Raw genomic sequence first — 20000 nt, forward strand, 5'->3', positions numbered from 1 at the left:
ACACACACCACACACTAATATATATATATATATATATATATATATATATATATTATATATATATTATATATATATATATTATATATATATATATATATATATACATACACACACATATGTTCACACACTCATATGTGTGTGTGTGTACATTTGGAGCGTAGCTTTTCTTGTAGACACGCCGCATTGAAAACACGACTGTGCTAATTGCCTTTTTTTTAAATCAGTTTTTCTTCCTATTTTCGTACGAGCTCATTGCAGTTTGTTTAAGACGTAAGCAATCTAAATCTGTTATCGACGTTTCTGGACCTTCACAGGCTCATCTTCAGGATCGTTGGTTAAATAAAACACTGCTAAAATAGACGAGTCACAAACGAAAATAACACGTGGATCATGATGCATCAGTCTCACGGCCAGAGTTCAATCCAGGCGGTCATGTCCACATCCGGATTTCTCAAAGTGGTCCAAGTGTACTTCTAGGAGGTGGGTGGGTGGGTGGGTAATAACATTTACATAAAGCAGAGTAAAAACTTAGGGGTTCATAGGAGGTAATTTTACTAGTTTGCATTTGTAAATCCCTTTATAACAGAAGAACATCTACGGATGAATCATGTAGAGCAGTTACCCCACCTAATGGAATGGCTGGTTGAGTGTGGTGGTCACCAGAGGTGTATCTTATACATACGACCCGTTCATAACTTGTATATAGATGAACAATCTGGCTCTGACCGGAAAGATCCAAATCCATTTGGCGTCGACAACGAAACATAGAACTGTATCTTCACAAAGGAATGCATTTATAATAAATTTTCTCGTGTAACTTGTACAAAGTACTAATCATGTTTTGCAATTTAGTATTAAATTAATTTGTTTATTGGAGAGTTGATGGACGGGAACAAAGCATTGTTATAAATGTGAGGAATCAAAGTTTGAGAAACCCTCATCCTACACCAATCGTATCTCCCTACCTATTACAAACATCCCTCCATTCTGAAGATGGGACTGTGACGGTCACTCCGGTCAAGCCAGTATATTGTTCGATCTACAAACATTTCTAAATCTCATTGATCTCATCCTTGCTGTGTTTTAGTGACTTTACGCTTGGCCAAACATAGCGATGTGGCACAGCACCAGGCATATTTACTTTTTAATGCTTAGTTAAAGATGGCGAGCAGCTGGAACCGTTCGAGCATCGGAAAAAATGTTTTCTGGTATTTCTTCCGACTCTTTCTCGGTTTAAATACCACCGAGGTCAACTTTGCATTTCATCCCAACACAGTCGATAAAATAAAGTATCAGTCAAACAATCGGGTCGATGGTATCGACTGCCACTCTCCCCTGGCCTTCCACCTAAACCAGAAACCATTAGGACTATCTAATCTGTTATCCATCTACAGCTGCTGCTTGCTAACATAGACGGTCCGCTTCAGTGGGGTGAATTGCCTTAAAATTACTTAACATCTTTTGTGAAATCAATTGCAGCGTGGAAGGTGTTTGTAAGCCATTTAAGAAACACACAAAAGCCGTTCGATTCACAAGTTTAATTTGTCAAAATATTTTCGTCGCTCTAAGACTGCGACCTGTTCTCTGACAAAAATCCGTGCAGCATCTTTTGTGAAATGTATCCTCAGATAAATTGTGAGTTCTTGTGTGTATATAATACATTTGGATCGTGTAGGTGATACATTCTGTTGGGTAATATACGGTTGAGGGTAACTTGAAAACATAGAACGCTATCGGCTTTATGAAATGAATGAGCGTGAAAGTTATATTGATAGCAAAAAGTACTAGCAATACTCAAGTTTACAAGGGGTTCCAAGGAAAAGCAAGTGGGCCCAAGTCGTTATCAATACTCTGGTTTCTCCTCACCCCGAGGGGATAAATCTTTCGCCTTTTACCAAGTCGTTATCAAGCGACTGACCAAAAGCCATACACTCAAATATTTGATAAGATTATTCAGATCTTAATGATAATGAGACGTTTACCGAAAGGAAAAACTGTGGAGTGTAATATAGTTCACTGTAATCGTTTCTGCTGCTTATGGCTATCAACAACCTAGTCCACCTAGGAATAAAGAGATGTTGTGAATGGTACAATTTCCTGTTGTTAGAAACGAAAGCACCATACAATAAGAATTTTTCGTTGGTTTTCAGCGCCGAGTTCAAAATCTGTAAGGAAAACCTCCTTGCAGTAGGTATGTGGTTTATCCAGGAACAGTGAATTCATTTCTTATCTACTGAAAATTATGGAAATATGAGACTAATATGAGTCGTGGGAACCGTTGGAAATCACCAAAGATAAATGACAACACCACTGAAGCTGACGATAGTCATTGTTTTGTCTTAAAAGGTGGATTTGAGTATTTTCACCGTTTTTAGCATGAGAGGCAATCACATGAGGACAATGGGGGTTGTTAACATTATTGTCTGACCGAGCACGCAATGTAGGTAACTCCGAATATTTCTGTTTTCTTTATCATCGTCAGCTTGAGTTTAGGGTTGGGACTTAAGGTTAAAGTTTAAATTTATGATTAAAATTTGTGGCAAAATTAGGGTTTAGTGTATTGTTAAGGCCATAGTTTAGGTTGTTGGTTGGTTACGGGTCAGCTCCGGTCCATCAGAAAGACCCAGAACAGAAGACATTCCGGCCGTAATTACACTGTCAATTTTTTCAGACATGTTGTATCTTAGACTACATTACCAAACGACACCTCCTTTCTAAAGACCGTAGTGCGTATTCAAAGACGCTCCAGCCGTGGTCATCCACTCTTTTGTTTCAATATAATGAAGTATTAATGACTATCTTCTCTCCCTCTCTCTGTCTCTCTGTCTCTCTGTCTCTGTCTCTGTCTCTTTCTCTTGGCAGGGTTGTGTAGGTTGTAGTGACAATGTAGTGTAACTCGTGGTTGCGATAGCAGCAGCAGCAGCGGCAGCAGCAGAAGTAGCAGTAGTAGTAGTAGCAGCAGTAGTCTCCTTTTCTCACTGAAACATTTTCTAAAGTTTATGATTTCTATATTTATACAACCCTGGTCCCTGGCGCACACACTGTCGTCTGTTTCCTCTTTTAATGGCGCGCAGTGGAAATTAATGTCGTATTGTCGTGTAACGCTGTGAACGTATAGTTATTAAGCGTTTAGCCTATTGTTAACTCTCTGGATAGTATGTAACTGTTGGTTATTTAACGATCTGTTAAATATAATACAAACTATTTGCTTAATAAATAACTCTTGTTTAATTATAAACTACAATTTCTCCTCCCAGGCTAATTCAAACGTTTTCCTTTTGCTTTATTCAGTTATATTTTTGCATTGATTAGCCGAGATACCCGAACGTCAACTGATCTTTTCTTTTTCAATTCTTAGTATTACCCCCTCCCTTTCTCTCTCTCCCCTCTCTCCTCCCCCTCTCTCTCTCACTTCTTCACATACCCGTATCACACTCCGGGTTTTTGTCTGAAGTTACGTTATCTACTCTAACTCTCCCCATCTATTATACTTCACTACTACTCCCCACAGCATTACGTGCATCTCGTCTTCTTCTTCTTCTTCTTCTTTTTCTTCTTCTTTTTTTCTTCTTCTTTTCTTCTTCTTCTTTTCTTCTTCTTCTTCTTCTTTTCTTCTTTTTCTTCTTCTTTTTTTCTTCTTTTCTTCTCTTCTTCTTTTCTTCTTCTTCTTCTTTTTCTTCTTTTTCTTCTTCTTTTTTTCTTCTTTTTCTTCTTCTCTTCTTCTTCTTCTTCTTCTTCAATTCATTAAACTCCTCACAGTATTTTCCCCCATTCATTTCTCTCCATGTCAGAACAACTGTCATTGTGTCTATGCTCCCACTGACATCTACCACCTTCCACTACATCCATATCTCTCTGTCTCTCTCCATCCCCTTCTTCTTTCTCCAGTGGTGCAGTGCACGTATTGTGGTGTCGGTTGCCAACCGTATATAGGTACACACACACACACACACACACATTGACATGTATGTATGTATGTGTTTGTGTATGGATATACAGTCATACATGCAGGCATATCTATCTGTCTATCTATCTATCTATCTATCTATCTATCTATCTATCTGTCTGTCTGTCTGTCTGTCTGTCTGTCTGTCTGTCTGTCTGTCTGTCTGTCTGTCTGTCTGTATGCATGCATGTCTGTCTGGTGTATGCAAAGTGCTTTCGTTGTTTATAATAGTTAATCATATATAATTAAGACTGCAAAGTAACCAACCTTTTGATCTGCTCAATAATAATAATAATAATAATAATAATAATAATAATAATAATAATAATAATAATAATAATAATGATAATGATGATGATGATGATGATGATGATGATGATAATAATAGTGCATCACAACAACCACAGCACATACCCAAGGCACACAGAGAATAAAACTACTGAATAATAATAAATAATAATAATAATAATAATAATAATAATAATAATAATAATAATAATAATAATAATGATGATGATGATGATGATGATGATGATGATGATGATGATGATGATGATGATGATGATGATGATGATGATGATGATGAAGTGGTAACATATTAGCAATCATATGACTATTAGTTGAGTGACAGAAATGGTAGATTGTTTATATTGATACGGGGTCAGTTGAGGAAAAAAGTTCTATGGCCTGGTTTTGTGGTTTGGCGCCAGACAGACGGATAAAGCCTTGGTCCTCTCAATTTTTCTAGAGAATTTAATGAGTTTGGAAAATACCTCTGACCCTTTTCCGGTCAAGCAAAGTTTAAGAAACCACCCTTTTAAATGCGGCGAGCTGTGAGTTTGTTGGTCAGTTCTGCCTGAGACAGTGAGTTGGCAACAGGTGCAGTCGGGAGAGGCTACGACAGGGATGAACTCAGAACGTAGACAGACGAACTACCGCTAAGCATTTTGCCCGTCGTGCTAACGTTTCTTATTTCTTTATTACCCACAAGGGGTTAAACGTAAAGGGGACAAACAAGGACAGGCAAACGGATTAAGTCGATTAGATCGACCCCAGTGCGTAACTGGTACTTAATTTATCAACCCCGAAAGGATGAAAGGCAAAGTCGACCTCGGCAGAATTTGAACTCAGAACGTAACGGCGGACGAAATACCGCCAAGCATTTCGCCCAGCGTTCTAACGTTTCTGCCTTCAACCATACTTGTATCAACAGATGTATGTAGATGGGGCAGGTTATTGGCTCTTGGAATCCCTCTAAATACAGTTCGTTAAGAATTTAGGGATCAATATTGTACTAACAAATGTTGCTAAGTTATTTAATGTTTTTTGTGAACATAAACCTGTAATTGTTACGAATATTGTGTAATTTTAGAAATGAGTGTAAAACCATTGTTGGCAAGCGAATACTTTTGAGGTGGAAAAACACCCCATAAACCTTCGCTGATTTTACGGATTTCTATTTACCGTGTTCTGTATAAATACTGCTGTGGAATAATGAACGAAAAAGGGCCACCTTAAGGTGAAATCCTGCGGCATTCCTTCGGACAGTAAATCCAATGTAAATTACGTTAGTGGTTCATTAAACGGGATTTCGAAATGAGTTAAATGTGATGGTCATCATATTAACCATCACCAACATTTTTACTTTCTCTTCCCGCCCCCTCTCTCTCTATCTATCTATTTGTCTCTGGAATAGTAGAATAGAGTGCAAAATGAAAAGAAATACACACACACACACACACACACACACACACACACACACACACACACACACACACTTATATATATAAAAGAACGTAACGGCGGACGAAATACCGCCAAGCATTTCGCCCAGCGTTCTAACGTTTCTGCCTTCAACCATACTTGTATCAACAGATGTATGTAGATGGGGCAGGTTATTGGCTCTTGGAATCCCTCTAAATACAGTTCGTTAAGAATTTAGGGATCAATATTGTACTAACAAATGTTGCTAAGTTATTTAATGTTTTTTGTGAACATAAACCTGTAATTGTTACGAATATTGTGTAATTTTAGAAATGAGTGTAAAACCTACGTTCACTTAATACAAGAACACGCTGTTATTTGATCGAGTCATTGTTGGCAAGCGAATACTTTTGAGGTGGAGAAACACCCCATAAACCTTCGCTGATTTTACGGATTTCTATTTACCGTGTTCTGTATAAATACTGCTGTGGAATAATGAACGAAAAAAGGCCACCTTAAGGTGAAATCCTGCGGCATTCCTTCGGACAGTAAATCCAATGTAAATTAACGGTAGTGGTTCATTATTAAACGGGATTTCGAAATGAGTTAAATGTGATGGTCATCATATTAACCATCACCAACATTTTTACTTTCTCTTCCCGCCCCCTCTCTCTCTATCTATCTATTTGTCTCTGGAATAGTAGAATAGAGTGCAAAATGAAAAGAAATACACACACACACACACACACACACACACACACACACACACTTATATATATAAAAGAAGAACAAAAGTGGATTCTAAAATTTCCTACAGCTGTTTCGCTAGCTTGCCTGCTGTATATTACCATTCTGGTAAGTCAATGCTGTGGTATCCAGTCAGTACGGGCGTCCCACTTGTTCATGGGCTTAGATGTTAATGAATGCACTCACTCGCCCGTGTATTTAATATATGTTCATTAGTTTCTTTACAACAAGCCTCTTTGAATTTGTATATATATATATATATATATATATATACAGTATATTATATATATATATTATATATATATATATATATTAATATATATATATATATATAGATATATATTGCCTTGACCTTCGAAACGTGGAGTAGATCCATTTCCTTGGTTTTGTGTTTATGTTTTCGTTTCTCATTGTGTTCCACGTTTATTTGTGGTGTCCTGTACCCATATATGCATGTATATATACATGTAGAGGTAGGTGTATGTATATATGCATATGTTTTATTTATTATATCTATCTATCTATCTATCTATCTATCTATCTATCTATCTATCTATCTATCTATCTATCTATCTATCTATCTATCTATCTATCTATCTATCTATATATATATATGATGTCAAATTTTCCGATTTTTGTCTTCTTTTTATTTAATCCGGAAAAATATGTGTCTATATATTGAGAGAGGATGAGGGTGAATGTGTGTATATCTATAACGAAGGAATGGTCAGTGTGTAGCAAATGGAACCATGTTGTTATCTCTGAGCAGAGAACTTGTAGCCATGCCGATGGGGTGAGGATGGAGAGTGTGAGAGAGTGGGGTGGTGGTGGAACGGTAGGCTGGGGGAGGGGGGAAGGGACTAATGTCAACATGAAGATGGCACAGAGGGAACATTGTTGGTCAGGTTGGAATCGGTGAAGTGGCGTCGGGGATGGTGGCGGCGGTGGTGGTGGTGGTGGTGGTGGTGGTGATGTGTCAGTAGTGATGGTAGTGGCGAGGGCGAAGGCGATGATAAACATGATAATGGTGGATAGGAGAGTGTAGGTGGCGCTGTCACAGATATACATTGTTACATTAGAGTTTCTCTTTTCCTTCTTTCCTTCCTTCTTTCTCTCACACATCACTCTCTCTCCCCCCCCTCTCCCTCTCTCTCCCATTTTTTCTCTCTCCTTCTCTCCTCCTCTCTCCCCCTCTCTCCCCTCTTTTCTCTCTCTTTCTCTCCCCCTCTCTCCTCTTTCTCTCTTCCCCTCTCTCTTTGTCACTATAATATACATGCGTGTGTGTGTATGTGTATACATGTATATGTACACACACACACACACACACACACACACACATGTATGTATGTATACCAGTGTTACTCGACAGTATAATAAGTCTGCTGTTCACTTCTTCTGGTAGGAAAAACATGATCTTGTTGGAAACAAAGAGGACTTCTCTAAGTGGTCGTCAGGTCTGCTAAAAATAGCAACAAAATCATTCTCAAATCACATTGAAGAGTCTTTAGAAATAAGGAAGGACGTATTGGAGATTGAGTCTATAGTGTGTGTGTGTGTGCAATGTTTGGATAATCACGGTTGGAATGACTTTTATGTTAAATTGTTTGTTTTTTTCTTCGGAAAATGCTGGTTTGGGGCTAAGCAACAACGACAAACCGCAGCAACATTTGAAACAAGAACAAAAACAGAAACACCACCACCACCACCACCACCAGCAACAACAACAACAACAACAACAATTTCGGAAAACTTGTCGGAAGTTAGGCTGAAGGTTTTGGTGTGAATCATTAAAGAATTTCGAAAGACCAGGACAACGCAATGGACACACGGACAAAGCTTCTTACCACACAGCCACTCCTACATACACACATACACACATACACGCACATACACGGACCCACACGCACACACGTGGTGGTGGTGGTGGTGGTGGATTACTTCCAGTTGACATTTTATTGTTATATTGTTATTGATTTCGTCTTTTGTAATCGATTAAAACATTTATCACTGCACGAGATAGAGAGAGGGGTGGGAGGACGAGAGAGAGAGAGAGAGAGAGAGAGAGAGAGAGAGGAAGAGAGAGAGAGAAGAGAGAGAGAAAGAAAGGAAAGGTGGAGGAGAGGAAAGGAGAGAAAAGACAATTGTTTTTGGTTGTGGAATTTGGTTTTGGTTGAAAAGTATTTTTGTTGCTGTTGTGTGTGTGATTGTGCGTGTTCGAATGTATGTATGTGTACACGTTACTCTGTATGTGTATATATATATATGTGTGCGTGTGTGTGTGCATATGTGTGTGTGTGTGTGTGTGTGTTATGTAGGAGTGGCTGTGTGGTAAGAAGCTTGCTTCCCAATCACATGGTTCCGAGTTCAGTCCCACTGCGTCGCATCTTGGACAAGTGCCTTCTACTACAGCTTTGAGCCGACCAAAGCCTTGTGAGTGAATTTGGTAGACGGAAACTGAAAGAAGCCCGTCATATATATATATATATATGCGGGTGTGTGTGTGTGTACGTATGTATCACACACACACACACACCACACACACACACATATAGATATATATTTATATATATATATATATATATATATATATATACATATAAATATATAAATGGTTCTCTCTCATCATAAATGCTTATATTTTGGATGATCCTATATCAATTTCGTCAGTTATATTTTTAATTATTCAACCATTCGACCTCCACCCACCAATAGGAATTCATCATGTAGAATTTTAACTGAACCTTGTCACAAACAGTGAACGCTGAAGAAGGAAATATTATTTGATGGAGCTGAATACCGACCGTTCCTACAGCTCCTTAATATTTCCTGAAACGGCCGTAGGTTTTCAACTTACCAAGGATATAAATAAATAATGTTTCCAACTTACCAAGGATTAAATATTATCAAAGTCGACCAGCATAAATCTAAACCAGTAAATTTTAATCTATTTTTCAAAAATACTTTCTAATATTTTTTTTTCTAATTTTAAAACTACATTCGATATATTATAAAAATGTTATCTTCTATCTCTGAAGAGCGGAAGAATTGTTTATCAATGTGTATCAACAATGGATTCCATTATAATGACAATACTTTCGTGAAACGAACGTAAGATGCATTAATCAACAATTTTTTAAGCTGTCATGTTTCATATATATATATATATATTATATATATGTTAATACAATGCTATTTTAGACATATATATCTTCGTGAGGAATGTTTTTGATATTGAATTTATGCTATCATTTCAAAATACACTATATATTATATATTATATATATATATATATATATATATATATATATATGTATATATAAATAGATAATATAGATAGATATAGATAGATATACACATATATTAATTTATAGTGTATACAAATACACACACACACACACCCACACACACACACCCCACACACACACACACACACTTGCAAAGTTCTCTATGACGGGTACCAGCCTAGTGACATACATAACTGTGAATTCGTAAACCTTCAGAATTCTTCTCCCTTCAGATATTCCGTCTATGCTACATGTTTTTAAACCCTGCAGGTTCCCCTCGCCTATTCAGAACGGTTTCAATTCCATGCTGTACGCGGGCGTTAAACCTGCTAAAAATAGTAGTCAAATCTTCAGTATGCCACACACTCTTGTCTTTAAAATGGGTTAGTTTTAGTAATAGGTTTACCGAATCAGGCTTGACCTGGGGATGAATGACGACAGCAATAATAATAATAATAATAATAATATAATATAATAATAATATTCTGCTCAATACCACAGATTTGCTTGTCAGTTGTTTGACCTTAACCAGTTGAGCATGTCCCTCAGTGGCTGACGATATGTGCATCTCTGATCACGAGCAGAAGTAGTGGGGGAACATCAGAGCCATGTGTTGAGAGGGATTCTTTGGGGTTTGAATAATTCACCTTTGGAAACATGGGTGTTTCGTTCAACATCCTTAAACAACCCTTATTCAGAGACCTTTTGAGCGGGATGGGCTACTCAACCCGAAGAAAATTCTAACTGGGCCCCACCTGTAAGGTCATGTGCTGTTTATTTTGATATGAGATCACCATGTCGCGCACATATGGTTGTGATGCATGTGCCTGGTGTGCCTTTATCACCGGGTAGTCATGATGGGTATATTGGGCTTCGTATATTTTACCCCAGTGTCACTTTGATGGCATGCACTGCTCTCTCACTCAATAATAATAATAATAATAATAATAATAATAATAATAATAATGAACGTTTCTGCTATAGGCACAAGGCCTGAAACTTTGCAGGGGGGGGGGGCGATAGTCGACAACTTGGATCCCAGTACTTGACTGGTACTTAATTTATCGACCCAGAAAGGATAAAGTCGACGTCGACGGGATTTGAACTCAGAAGGTAAATATCGATGAAACGCCGCTAAACATTTTGTCCGGCGCGCTAACGACTCTGCCATCTCGACTTGCACGACCCCCCCCCCCTCCACCACTGTGAGAGCAATTGCAACAGCAACCGCTACAAGAAGCAGCAGCAGCAGCAGCAGCAGCAGTGGTGGTAGTGTTAGTAGTAGTAGTAGTAGTAGTAGTAGTAGTAGTTTTCAGTCATTACTGTTTACATATTAGTGATTAGTGCTGTACACATCACAATATATATACATACATCCCTCTTTATATATAAAACACACACAACACACACACATTGTACTGTACTGTATAAACTAGTGGAGAATCGCTACCAGTTGTATCCTGGGGGTTCTTTTACTTCGTTGTCACATCTGTCCACACCCGTATTGATGTCCGGGTGGACGGCTCCCTGAACTCTCTCACTACCACCCAACATCACAGCCCTACAACGATGATGATGATGATGATGGCAAAGTAAGGATGGCCGTCACCTAGGCATCGGACACGAAGAACTGGTAAGTCTCTCTCCCTCTCTCTTTTTCTCTTTGCCTGTCTGTCCATCTCTCTCTCTCTCTCTCTCTCTCTGTATCTATCTATCTATCTATCTATCTATCTGTCTGTCCATCTATCTCTCTCTCTCTCTCTGTATCTATCTATCTATCTATCTATCTATCTATCTATCTATCTATCTATCTATCTATCTATCTATCTATCTGTCTGTCCATCTCTCTCTCTCTCTCTCTCTCTGTATCTATCTATCTATCTATCTATCTATCTATCTATCTATCTATCTATCTATCTATCTATCTGTCTGTCCATCTCTCTCTCTCTCTCTCTCTGTATCTATCTATCTATCTATCTATCTATCTATCTATCTATCTATCTATCTATCTATCTATCTGTCTGTCCATCTCTCTCTCTCTCTCTCTCTGTATCTATCTATCTATCTATCTATCTATCTATCTATCTGTCTGTCCATCTATCTCTCTCTCTCTCTCTCTGTATCTATCTATCTATCTATCTATCTGTCTGTCCATCTATCTCTCTCTCTCTCTCTGTATCTATCTATCTATCTATCTATCTATCTGTCTGTCCATCTATCTCTCTCTCTCTCTCTGTATCTATCTATCTATCTATCTATCTGTCTGTCCATCTATCTCTCTCTCTCTCTCTCTGTATCTATCTATCTATCTATCTATCTGTCTGTCCATCTATCTCTCTCTCTCTCTCTGTATCTATCTATCTATCTATCTATCTGTCTGTCCATCTATCTCTCTCTCTCTCTCTGTATCTATCTATCTATCTATCTATCTGTCTGTCCATCTATCTCTCTCTCTCTCTCTGTATCTATCTATCTTTCTATCTATCTGTCTGTCTGTCCATCTCTCTCTCTCTCTCTCTCTCTCTCTCTCTGTATCTATCTATCTTTCTATCTGTACGTATGTAGAGAAGAAACAATTGTAATTCTTTCTTTCTTTCTTTCTTTTCTCTCTCTTCTCTCTCCACTCCCTTTATCTCCCGCCCCACCCACCACCACCAACCTCCCATATTTTATGCACACACACACACACACACACACATGTGTGAATGACACAAACGCACCCATGCAAAACACAAAGATGCACACACCCACACACATTACACGTTTGTAGCACTAAAAAAAAGGACAGCGCTTAACACACACGCACGCACACACACACACACACACGCACGCACGCACACACACGCACGCACACACACACACGCACGCACACACACACACACACGCTCACTCACTTTCGCACGAGCGTTTTCATTCGCACTCTCTCTCTCTCTCTCTCACCCTCTCTTCCTCCCTCTCTCACTCAATCGCTGTCGCGCCCCCCCCTCCCTCCCCCTCCCTGCTCCCCCAATGTATTCTTGCATGTGAAAGTGCGTCTGCACCTTCTCACACATTCCTTTGCATCCCCTTCCCCACACACATGCACACTCACACATTGTCACACACTCTCCCTCTCTCTCTCTCTCTCTCTGGCACATACACTTTCTCCCACCCACCCCCTTCACATTCTCTCTTCTTCACCCCTCACAGTGTACCTTTCACACACACACACACACACACACATTCTATTCCTTTCTCTCTCCCCCTCTCCCCCTCCTCTCTCAAGGACATGAAGAATATGGTAAAATATGGTAAACGTTGGCGGCGGAAGAGGAGAGAGAAGAGGAGAGAGGAGAGGAGAGAGGAGAGGAGAGAGAGAGAGAATGTCTCCGGTGTGAAGGGGAGGGGGAGTGGAGAAAAGGCGTTACGCAAAATAGAATACGACGAATGGAAATAAAAAAAAGAAATATTTACCACAAAAATTACACAGAAATAAATAAACCAAAGAATAATCAAAACAAGGCATTTCTATGAACTTGAAACGTCTTGTTGCGTTGATCAAGGTAAGCCCTACAGCACTACCCTCTCGGGGTGGTTCACGGCTGGAGATTCTAAAGTCATTTGTGGCGAGTTCTTGTATTGGGCAAGTGTCCCCTGAATCGTTGAAATATATATATATATATATATATATATGTAGGTCCCGGGTTGAGTCGGGGTTAACCACAGTAAATAAGGTACTCAATACATAGCAAAGTAAATTAATTTATTTTATAGAAGGAGCTTCTACAGGACTAGAACTGTTTCATTCAAATGAAATCATCAGGAAGCTCAGGAGCTTCCTGATGATTTCATTTGAATGAAACAGTTCTAGTCCTGTAGAAGCTCCTTGTATAAAATATATATATATATATATATATATATATATATATATATATATATTCTACAACTAATTTGAATTCCTTATATTCCCTTACCCTAATCCCTATAACTAAAGAAATTTCTAACAGCAGTCAGTTACAAGCAGAGTTTTGGTCAGTTAGTATCTGGACTACACGACCTCATGTTCCTAAGATTCATATCTACATCTTTATCTGTGTATTTACCTTCCCTAAGATGTTATTAATTGATTTGAAAACTTTTATATTATTGGAAAACCTATATAATTTAGCTGAAGAGTACTCAGCTTCTCAAATCTGCTGTAATACTTACAGCTTTCAATAAAATGTTGTAGTATGAAACAATTGTACTAAATTACCGGATTCATTCTTGTTGCTTATTTTTGATTATAATCACCCCGCATATTTTTATGGGTAACACCATACAAAATTCTGGTGTATCTAAATTAAGTACCATATTCATTTGAATCTAAATTGTTGCTGATATATATATATATATATATATATATATATATATATATATATATATATATATATATAATATATATATATAAACCCAAACCCCTTAAATATAAGAAAATATGTCAGAAAGTCTGAGATTCGAACTGTTCTTCTGTTGTTTTAAGGCTCTTTTAAACTGTGATCCCATTTCCTTCTCGATCTTTCGTCTAGATATTCCTTGTATATATTATAGAAGCATTTTATTAGAATTATTCTTGTGAATTGTCGTGAATTTCATTTTATTCCGGTCAAGGGCTGGTTCCAGCTCTCGGGTCTTTGGTTCTGTTTCAAAAGATCTGGTTTCTTCTTCAACTGAATTTCCTTTTCGCAGCCAGTGGAACTCCTCGCATTTTTAAGTTGACCAGAATCAACAGCTTTCTCGATGATATTATGGTTAGCAGTCATGATGTTATCTTTGAAATAGGACGGACACCATTGCCAACACAAATCCCATCAAACTATTTCTTTTTTTTTGTAGATATTTTAATCTCCTGTAACATAGCAATTGCATTACTTGTGATCTCCAGACCAGCAGTGAAACCATCAAAAATTCTTTCTTACTTTCTCTTTCTCTCTCTCTCTCTCTCTCTCACACACACAAACACACACACACACACACACACACACACACACACACACACACACACACACACTCACACACACACACCACACACACACACACACATACACACATACATACACACACAAGGGCCTGAGCATTCTGGGGTATGTCGTTCTCTTCAAGGATATCTTTATGACCACTGAAAATACAAGTACCATTGTTTATTTTATTATTCCATCGAACGGGGTTCTAATTCGTCTTAATCCCCAGCAACGGCATTGTCAAATATTTCGTTATGAGCAACCATTCCCAGTTTGCTGTTATAGACTTGACTGCTACCGTTTGAACTCTTCAGATCTCGTTTAGTCAGATAAGAGGCTTGCTTCCAGTTCTTATGTGAATCCTGAGTAAAAATGAGTTGAATATAACATGGCCGTTGTCATTGAAATAAACTCCAACCTGCTTCCCACTGTGTATTGTACACTTTGGAGAATTGATTGGCTGCTGTCGTAATACACACGCCAGCTTACGTATTGGAATAGACTTCATTTTCTTCAATTAGTTCTTCGTCCTTCTCAAGCACATACACCTCACCCCCATGCTACCCATGATGGATTTTGTCATATTGTACAATCGGGTTGCTACATGTCCAAACGATTATATGTAGCAAACAAATGACAGAAGAACATTGATAATTGATATGGCCTTTATTTCATCGTTACAATGTCAGATATAAACTGTTCGAGTTGTTGTCATACACAGATCAGTTTGAGTTCTGTAGTCCATTTCGTAGGTAGTTAAGTTCATTTTTTGTTGACTGCTAGGAGAACGAATGGAAGACAAGGAGAGGAAGAGTAAAAGAATTTACCTCTCTGTCTTGACAAATAAAGAGGTTGAAAATTACATAGTCCCGCGGTCATTATTGATATGTTCCTTTGAGTCGGGGCCAAGCGAAAGAGACGGAAAAGTTAGAATTGAATTTGGGTACTGTACTTATACGAGGTCTGACCATAAAGTATTGGAACTGGTGCCATAAAAAGAAAACGACAACATAATCAATTTGGCATTTAATCTCCTTCGAAGTTGTCCCCTTCTGAAACCACAAACTTTATCCTGTGCCATTTCCATTGATGGAAGCATTTCTGGAAATCCTTTTTAGGGATAGCCAGCAGCAGCTCCTCGTCGCATTTGAAATCTTGTTCCATTCAACTGAAATTTGACTTTTGCAAAGCTACTTGGCCGTAATAATCTTCGAGCCGGGTCTCCTTCCACGCGCGCACGCACACACATACATTTTCTCTGCCAAGTTAATGATGGAACCCCTGTGGTTTGGTCAGGAAACCACACTCTTCTCACCTTATTTCCATGCAAGCGGAAGTGAGCTACAAACAGCGGAAGTGAGAATGTTATAACTTGTGCGCATGAGCGACGGAGTTGAAGGTAATTCGGTGCCGAGCCTCTTCATTCCACGTACTTCCATTCCGTTACCGTAGCAACCATCTCGATACTTTTTAATTAGATTTCGTACATGTTGGAAAGGTGGATGTAGGTCGGAGAACAATGGGAAGTGATCGAGTTTATCTCTACTGAACCTTATTTAACGCAAGAATGTCCTCTTAAACAAGAGAACTGTGACAGTAGATTCTCATAAATGTTTAAGTGATAATGTCGACATCGATAGAAAGGAACTCGTTGAAACAATCTAGATCGGGTTTCGAAACTTGACGAAGAATCCAGAAAACGATTCTTTCTAATGCATTACTATTTATAACCATTGTATTCTATGAAAACCAATGTCAACGACGAGGATTGTCAAGTTGCGCCCTCTGGCGATATAGCATAGAAATATTATTAATGATTCTATTTTTGTTTTGCGAAAAATGACTGGGGGCATTTGTAAAGCACCCTCATTCGGTAATTGGAGGTACTAAGGTAGAAAAGGTTGAAAACCGCTTCAGTGAAAGGACTGGAAGGGGCCATGTTTTGACAGATTTAATAAGGAAAAAAGAAAACATGAATTTTTTCTGCTAGAGTAGGAAGAATGAGTGAGAGGTGTCAGCGGTTTTTATCCGACAAATTATAATTAAAAATTTACTAAAATTTAAGTCTATTATGTGAAAAGGTCAAAGTTCAGAGTGACACGTCTTTAATTATCTCCACACCATAATGACGTCATAAATCATTGTGTTTTTTTAGGGCGTCATAAAAGATATGATAAGAGATGTCTGGGTGCAACTTTGGTCTTTGGGCTCCGCACGTAACAAAAAGTATTCACTTTGTCAAAAGTAAATGGCTTCCAGGTGGAAAAAAAACGGCAAGCAGGAACCCCCGCACCAATACATAGATACATAAATACATACATACATACACACATACATACATACATACATACATACATACATACATACATACATACATACATACATACATACAATTGTGTCTGGAAAAAAAAAGCCGGAATTCGCTGAAGCTTGAATTTATTTGGCTGTTATTATAAGTCTGCTGGACTGGGCTTAACCTGGGGCTTAACTATAACAACAACTGTAGCACCAAAAGCAACAACAACAGTAACAGCAGCAGCAGCAGCAGCCACAATACCACGGGTGGACTAAACATCAGAGATGTTTTGCCCTTCGCTGGAACTGCAGAAGAAACCCTGAGAAGTTGCAAGCCCTTCATTGCAATGTCGGGAAGCGATCTGTATTAATGGCAGTTTGTTCAAGATCACATGCGTTTCGCCCTTTAAACATGGAGACATCGACATGAAGCGTTTTCAACATTAAATTCCGACATAATATGCAAATGGTTAGATTTCTTGTGTGGAACTCGTCTTTTTTTTTAATTAAAAAGAGTTAGCCAAGATGGCGTTGTTGTTGTTATCGAGATCGTGTCTTCACCTTACCCCTTTTCTGTACAGTTGGCCTGTACATTGGGCCATAAGACACCGCTAGTTACCCCGGCTTTGATGCATAGTCGCCGGCATCTTCCCACGTGATGCTGAGTTGCTTCATGTCTTCTTTGAAGGTGACGCGCCCTGTCTTCTTGGCTTTCCTTCTCTTCTTCCTTTCGTCCCTTTGTTGGCTCCCATTCAGTTTGTAGCTGTCGTTGGTCTTCGATCTATTGGCAATCGAAAAGCATGACCCCTAATTCTCGAGATCCCGTGAATAAAGATATATTTAAATCAGGGAACAGAAGAAGGCATATGGTGCGATTAAGGATTACATTTATTGATCTGGATTTAGATCGCGAAATATTGTAAATCAATGGTGCCAAGATTCTATTGATCTTTAAGTATTGGATTTAGAATTTAAATTAAGGAACATTTTGAATTTTTGGAGCAGAGATCCTGTTGATTTTTTTAGTGTTTGTGACCTTAAAGTGCGATTTTGAAAGGTTCGTCTATTTTGATTTTGTTCGTAGTAAAAAATATATCTTTCTTGCGGGGTTACTCTCTTTACTCTCTCTCTCTCTTTTACTCTTTTACTTGTTTGCGGCCATGCTGGAGCACCGCCTTTAGTCGAGCAAATTGACCCCAGGACTTATTCTTTGGAAGCCCAGTACTTATTCTATCGGTCTCTTTTGCCGAACCGCTAAGTTACGGGGACGTAAACACACCAGTATCGGTTGTTAAGCAATGCTAGGGGGACAAACACAGACACACAAACATACACACACACATATATATATATATACATACATATATACATACATATATACGACGGGCTTCTTTCAGTTTCCGTCAACCAAATCCACTCACAAGACTTTGGTTGGCCCGAGGCTATAGTAGAAGACACTTGCCCAAGATGCCACGCAGTGGGACTGAACCCGGAACCATGTGGTTGGTAAGCAAGCTACTTACCACACAGCCACTCCTGCGCCTGATTAAATATTGCTACAAGGTCAGCAGTTTTAGAGAGAAGGGTTAATCTATTCCATTCACCCAAGTACTTTATTTTATGGACCCTGAAAAGACGAAAGGCAAAGATGCTCCCGGCGGAATTCGAACTCGTAATGAATCGGAAGAAATACCGCAAAGTATTTTCGTTCGATGCTCCGACGATTCTGTTCGCTCACCGAATTGTTTTTAATTTGTCCCAAAGCCAGTAATTTCGAGGGTGAGGGGGACTTAGTCGACTACATTGCTGCCAGTCCTTGAGTGCTGCTTAATTTAATCGACCCCCAGAAGAATGACAATCAAATCTGACCTCGGTAGGAATTGAACTCATGTGAACGGCCAGTCGACAATTTCTATCAATCCACCACCTTTTAGTAGTAATAACAAATAATTAAAAATCATTTCTTATTTTATTGCTAATTAACGTAAAATAGCAAATATTGCATTGTCAGATAAATTCCTTCGCTTTTTTTTTCTCTTTCTATTTTGCATTCCGTTGTCTTATGTTTGAAAAGACGGAATATTTATTCGGATTTCAAAGACGATAAACAAAAGAACGGTTCTACAAAAACCACTAAAAACACTTCGATACAAATATTTTTCGTGTTAATTCTAATATCATTGGAAAAGATTAAAATAAATTAAAGAAAAAATTAAACGAATTCATTTGACAATTCAGTAAATTATTCGTTAAAATTATCAGTTGAATAATAAAAATTTCGAGTTGCGAAAGCATTGATCGTTTTGTGACATTAAAATGACTTTTCTATAAATTTGATGGGTTTTTTAAAGCCGAGGTGCAAAAATGGGGCAATAAAAATATTTTTAAATACATTTTTATGATTATTTTAGTTGGTCGTAAAACAAGAGTAAAAACAAACGATGAGATATGAAACTATATTAGCGCCAGGAATTTTACATCTTTCAAATTATACAAGACATATTTATGAGGTCAAACTAGGCAACTTTTAATTAAAATGCTATAATACATTAATTATAAATCTTTAAACACCGAAGTTGATACAATATTGGTTTCAGATTTTGGCACAAGGCCACCAATTTCACGGGAGGGCGTCAGTCATTTCCAATGATCAACTGGTAATTATTTTATCGATCCCGAAAGGATGAAAGGCAAAGTCGACCTCAACGGAATTTGAAGTCAGACCGTAAAAACGAACGAGGCAGTTTTCCCGGCGTGCTAACGATTCTTATTTCTTTATTGCCCACAAGGGGCTAAACACAGAGGGGACAAACAAGGACAGACAAACGGATTAAGTTGATTACATCGACCCCAGTGCGTAACTGGTACTTAATTTATCGACCCCGAAAGGAAGAAAGGCAAAGTCGACCCCGGCGGAATTTGAACTCAGAACGTAACGGCAGACGAAATACGGCTACGCATTTCGCCCGGCGTTGTTAACGGTTCTGCCTTGCAAGACGACACACAGGATTAAGTTTAGATTAAAGAAACGATTTCTTTTGCAGT

The 20000-nt window shown here is 38.4% G+C and overlaps 1 protein-coding gene across 4 annotated transcripts in view; it reads left to right on the plus strand.

Moving 5' to 3' along the window:
* Nucleotides 1-20000, plus strand: part of LOC115221512 (myogenesis-regulating glycosidase-like) — a 49520-nt gene that overhangs the window by 6146 nt on the left and 23374 nt on the right. The window contains exon 1 of one of the 4 annotated variants that reach the window (XM_036510625.1): nucleotides 249-480. The exons of 2 other annotated variants lie outside the window; for them this stretch is intronic. The gene's annotated coding sequence lies outside the window, so the exon portion shown is untranslated. Of the gene's footprint in view, nucleotides 1-248; nucleotides 481-11067; nucleotides 11315-20000 lie in introns of those variants that run through there. One more of the 4 variants, XM_029791713.2, reaches the window with a different exon arrangement.

The sequence above is a fragment of the Octopus sinensis genome, linkage group LG18 (assembly GCF_006345805.1).
Source record: "Octopus sinensis linkage group LG18, ASM634580v1, whole genome shotgun sequence".
NCBI lineage: Eukaryota > Metazoa > Mollusca > Cephalopoda > Octopoda > Octopodidae > Octopus > Octopus sinensis.